At 35.6% G+C, this 6123-nt stretch overlaps 1 pseudogene; it reads left to right on the forward strand.

Annotated features, from left to right (window-relative positions):
- LOC107654919 (cyclin-dependent kinase-like 1) overlaps positions 1-6123 on the forward strand; it is an 8979-nt pseudogene that overhangs the window by 1027 nt on the left and 1829 nt on the right.

The raw sequence follows: 6123 nt of genomic DNA on the forward strand, positions 1-6123 counted from the left end.
TGGAAAAGCGCCATTATATGCACTCGCACAAATGCTCCCAAATATATTTTGAGGTCGCACAGATTAAATTTCGGGAGCATATGCGACCAAAATGGTCGCAATTTCGAGCCTTGCGTTAGACTTGACTAGAAATGATCTATTCTACCACAGTCATGTTATATAACAGCAATGCCTTCCTTTCAGCACCTCAAATTAATTGCCATCTAAGTTAAAAGAATTTAATTAAGAAATAAAGTTTAGTGACCTGTAGATAATATGTAAATAAAAAAAATAATGTGAGGAATAAAGTTTGGTGTCTTAGTGGGGTCAAATGTGAACCTTTAGGAGCCCACAACCATTTCTAAATGTTCAAACAATTTTCAAATTCAAAATGTTTAAAAAGGTAAGAGGCCCTGAACAATATACGTTACAGTAAGGATTTTTGGTAATACTTTATTTTACAGTGTCCTTGTTACATGTACTTACTAGTAGTAATTCTTTGTGTAATTACGCTGTAACAGGGAATAAAGTTCATATAAAATGTAATAGCATTTTTATCTTCAGCCATGTACAGTATGTGTCATTTACAAACAACATATTTGGCTCTATTTTTTCACATTTCAATCAAAATCAAGGTGAGGCAGTTTCATAAGTGTGTTCTGCTGGTGTCACAGAGATGGAGAAGTATGAGAAGATCAGTAAGATCGGCGAAGGCTCGTACGGCGTCGTGTTCAAGTGCAGGAATAAAGACACTGGACAGATCGTTGCCATCAAGAAGTTTGTGGAGTCTGAGGATGATCCCAGCATTAAGAAAATAGCGCTCAGAGAAATCCGCATGCTGAAGGTAAACCCTGATGATATAATCCCAGTTTAAACCAGCCTAAAATGGTTTGTTGGTCTTAACTTGTTAAAGATGGTTCCCCATCCTGGACAAGCTGGCTTTGTAGGATGGTCAGGTATAAAGTGTCTAGAATCAGCCAACAGACTACAAGACCAGCAAAGCAGTTTAAGATGTTGTTTCAGGAGGAAGTCTTCTTGATTTTGTTTTGCTACTGTCATCATTTCTAGACTTGAAGAATAGTATTAGTAGTATTTTTTGTCTCATTAGTGGACGCGTGGCGACAGACTGTTTTAATAATCAGTGTCTGGAGCTCTTGTGATTTGCAAACACTTTCTTTTGAGCTGAGAGCGAAGCAGTGGCCCTTTGAAGATCTGACATGTCAGCCAACACTGGCTCACCAATTAATTTCACTCTGCTATGCATGAATGGATGGATGAACATTCTTGTTGTTCCCTTCCCCTCCCTTTTTTTTTCTGGTCAGAATGTTACTGTACCACAGACTTTAGTTCATTTATTTGACTCTGGGCTGTAAAAATATTCTGTGATCATGTTTAAAAATCTACTATTTTGTCTTTAAAGGAAGTTCCAGTTTATTAAAATCTCTAAACTTCTGAACTCTTGCAGTTGAAGATGGTTCTAGGATTTATTCTGGGGTGGATGCTGATCTGTTTCTGTTATATGGAGCCGTGTTATTTTCGTATTGTTTATATAGGCCTACTATTACGATATTTGTTAATATTTTCAATTACCTTTTTTTTGTAGGTTTTCATTTTAATTTTAGTAATTTGTTATGTGCTTTTGTCATTTTTATTAATAAATTCATTTTATTTTGTATTATTGATAATAAAATGGTTAATAATATAAAATAAAATTATTAATTCATTAATAACAACGAAAATAAAGTTTAATGGAAATATTTAAAATAAATACAAATATGTCCATTAAGTTTTATTTTAATTTTAGTTTTAGTTTTAGTAATTTTAGTACTTCAACTAATTTATTTCAGTTAGTTGCCAAGGCAACATTTCCATCTAATAAAGTTTTTCCATCTAATATGTATATTTTATTTTATTTGAGCTTTATTTCAATTATCAAAATTTAAAAAAGTTTTGGTTAATATCAACAGTGATATGGGGTGTATGAAACACATTTGATAAGACTTAAGGCTGCTTATCTTATTAAACATTTGTGTAAACACTTGAATGCTAAATCAAATGTATACATAAAAAGTGGGTTCAGAAGTCTCAGACTGCATTGAAAATATGGAAGTTTTATCATTTAAAACCTTTAAATAAAGTTTTAGGATTTTAATGATGCAAAATGAATAATAAATATTTAAGACTCTGCAGTATTTGCTCACTATAAAAATAAGTACATTTGTGACATCGGCCATGTGAACTCCTCTGAACAGATGATCAGACATTCTTCCTTTCGTTAAAGCACAAAATGCTTCTTAAAACTTCTCAAACAATACTGGAAAACATGATTCTTAGGTTTTACACAAACTTGCAGCATTCGAACTAAATAGTAAGTGTTCTTAGACTATTTTGGATATATTTTCACACATACAAATCCTAATTTGTTCATTAAATTGTGTGTATTTAGCAACTGAAACATCCAAACCTGGTGAATCTGATCGAGGTGTTCAGAAGAAAGAGAAAACTGCACCTGGTGTTTGAGTACTGCGACCACACCGTCCTAAATGAGCTGGACAGATACCCAAGAGGGTGAGAACACACACACATGCAGACACACCTATAAAACAGCTCTGTGTTTCTCATACTAACACACATATTGTGTTTTTGTTGCTATGACGCCCAGCATGTCTTTGGTGGAATGTTTACAGCAGGATGCATTTGTCCTCTGTGGTGCACTTGAGGGAGACGCAGTTAAACATTTAACAACATTTAACTCTTTATGTGTCGTCCTCTTGATTTACAAGTCAAGAATCAACAACGCTCACACAATAGAGCACTCATACACGCACATACAAACTATATCATCAGAACCTATAGGGTTAGTGTGGAGTTCAGTAGGAGCAGAGAAGTAGTTAAAGTAGAAAATGAGGTGTGTGTTCCGGTAACTGCATTGTAGCACTTTTTGTGTGTATGTGTTTGTGTGTGTTCACTCAGCGTTCCAGAGCACATGGTTAAAAGCATCATCTGGCAAACACTTCAGGCTGTGAACTTCTGCCACAAACAAAATGTAAGAATTGCAAAATTGTTGCTGCTCTCTCCCACTCTATTACCTTCTTAACAGGATTATTTTCTCAGATTTAATGCCTCTGCCCAGATTAAAGAGTTAAAAAGTACCCCCTTTCTAAAATATAAAGGCAGCTGCTTTTATACTACTAGAAAAATATTTTGTGATATTAAATACATGAAGAACAGTATCATTTTAGTACCATTGAGATAATTTTACAGTATTTATTGATATTTTGAATCAGTTTCCATTAATATATTTAAATTTTTGAGTAAGTTTTAGTAACTTTGTTGTGCATTTTTGTCATTTTAGTAGTTTTTGTTATTTGTTTATATAGATCTTATTATTTATTTATTTTTTCAGTTATTTCAGTACATTAAGTTAAACTTGTTTAAAATAAGAAAAAAAATGAAATGAGTTGTTGGCCTGGCAACATCTTAAACTTAAATCTTGCATAATTATTATTAAAAATATTACATTTAAATTAATAATTAAATTTTTTATGGTTTTAGTTTTCATTTTAGTTGGACTTTAATAACTCTGATAAATAATTTTTTTTCTAAATTAAAAAATTGTGACTGTACTAAAGCAAGTTATTACAATATTATCTAGGAAATATTTACTTTGCAAAAAGTATTCAAATGCTTTAAATTTGTTAAATAGATAGATAGATAGATAGATAGATAGATAGACTGCAATAAACATTTATGAATGAATTGAATATCTTAAACTAACATGTTAACTCTGACATTTTGTAATTTTACTTTTAAATTGCTCACAGGCCACCTAGAATAAAAAATGTAATAATTTAAAAGATTTTATTTTATTTTATTTTACAATCACAAGTCTAGAAATAAATGTAATACCAAATTTCCACACCCCCAATTCCACAAATTGGATCTGCCATCTATTTGAGTAAATCCACAATATCATGTTTTGGCCTGTATACATTTCATGAACAGTCCAGAATTGGATCCAGCACCTATTTTAGTGGATCCACTACCTCATAACTCTATGAAAGAAGTGTCAGTGAGTCATTGTAATTTTAGTAAAGCATCTTAATATTGTTTTTAAATCAGATGTTTTAGGAGACTCTCCGAGTGATTTAAAAATGTGTTTTTAGTGTATCCACAGAGATGTGAAGCCTGAAAATATTCTCATCACCAAACATCAGGTCATCAAACTCTGTGACTTTGGCTTTGCCAGGAACCTCAGTGCGTGTACACACATAATCCATACACACACACACACACACACACACACACACTCCCTACCTTCAGCTTTCCATTCATCTAATAGCTCACTCTTTTTCCAGTGGGTCCATTTGATTATTACACGGATTATGTAGCGACGCGGTGGTACCGAGCTCCAGAACTGCTAGTAGGAGACACGCAGTACGGCCCGCCAGTGGACGTCTGGGCAGTAGGCTGTGTGTTTGCAGAGCTGCTCTCTGGTGCCCCTTTATGACCAGGCAAATCCGATGTAGACCAGCTGTATCTGATCAGGAAAACTCTGGGTAAGAAACACACATAACTCCAGCTGTTCATATGATATGTGAATGGATGCATGTGATGAATAGAGTTTATTTGTGTGTTGTTGTGTTCATAGGCGAGTTGATTCCTCGACACCAGCAGGTGTTCAGCACTAACCAGTTCTTCAGCGGAGTTTGTGTCCCTGAACCACAGGAGGTGGTGAGATGATCATTAAGTTTTGATTCTGCATAAGTTTATTTCTGTAGACCTATTCGCACTCGATATGTGTCTGATCTACAGGAGCCTCTTGAACTGAAGTACCCAAATATCTCGTACCAGGCTCTGAGCCTCATGAAGGTCAGTTAAACACACAAACCAATCATACAGAAGTCCGCTGCTCACTCAGAACCAGTACCAGCATGTCTGTCTGTCTGTTGCCTGTCTTTCTCAGGGTTGTCTGCGGATGGACCCGGCTGAGAGGTTGTCCTGTGAGCAGTTACTGGAGCTGCCATACTTTGACAGTCTGAGAGAAGAGAGCGAGAGTGTGACACGTGAACTGGACCGCAAGAGACGCACGCGCCAGCCACGCAAACACCTGCCTCCTGGGGTCTGTAGCCACAACTACAACACCCACATCTAGGGCTGGCCCGTGTGACCTTTATTGAATGTGAAGCTGTGGAGTTCAGTAGTTATCAATTATTCCAGTAGATCAGGGCACCAGACTGCGACCATTTTTTTCTGCCGGTGCAACTAATTTTTGTGAGCGGTTGCACTGGCGCGACCACCGCATTGTCCAACTCATAAGTGCTGCCATTTCTTTTGCATTTGAGAAACATCAAATGGCAAACGAAACGAAAGCGAAACTAAACCGCGCTACGTTTCAGCTGAGCATCTTGACGCAAACAAACTTGTCCGAGCTCAGAACAGCTTTACTCGGGAGCCAAAGTTGATTTTGCGACACTGTTGTTTCTGCACAGATGCAACAGTGCTGCGAGATCCAGTGAGAAGCGTTTGAATTCGCCGCACAATGATAAGGTTGCTGTGAGATCTAGTGAGAATCATTCAAATTCTGCACAGAATTCTCTGTTATAAACAGCGCTGACATACGTCAGGAAACCAGAAGCGGTAACACTTAACTGTAACCATGGTGTTGTTTTTAGAAATAGTCGAATGCATTACATCATTCATTTGAGGGTTTGTACAACCTTTTGAGAGAGAAATTCAAGCACTTATCAATGACTTTCAAGCATTTCACACAATTATTTCCAGCACTTTAAAGCTCTAAAAGGATCCAGTTTGAATGTTATTTTTAATGGGATGACCAAAATATACTTTGTGGTAAACAAACACTTATGTAAAATTAAAAAAAATTAAAAAACATCAAATCACAATTATAACCAGTAGACGGCAGCAGAGGAGCACTTATTGGCTTATTAGACATTCATTTCTACTTTTTCTCTATATTTTGAAAGGATAAAATCACTATTATAAAATATCAAATCATCAAGAAATCAGATTTTGTCAGAATTTACACTTTTTTCTGTATGAAGTAAGAAAAAGTCACGAAGTGCCTTTTCTTCAATTTGCAACTAAATCACACATAATCACTGAAGTTGGCCAGTTCCATAT

The sequence above is a fragment of the Sinocyclocheilus anshuiensis genome, unplaced genomic scaffold (assembly GCF_001515605.1).
Source record: "Sinocyclocheilus anshuiensis isolate Anshui unplaced genomic scaffold, SAMN03320099.WGS_v1.1 scaffold487, whole genome shotgun sequence".
Lineage (NCBI taxonomy): Eukaryota > Metazoa > Chordata > Actinopteri > Cypriniformes > Cyprinidae > Sinocyclocheilus > Sinocyclocheilus anshuiensis.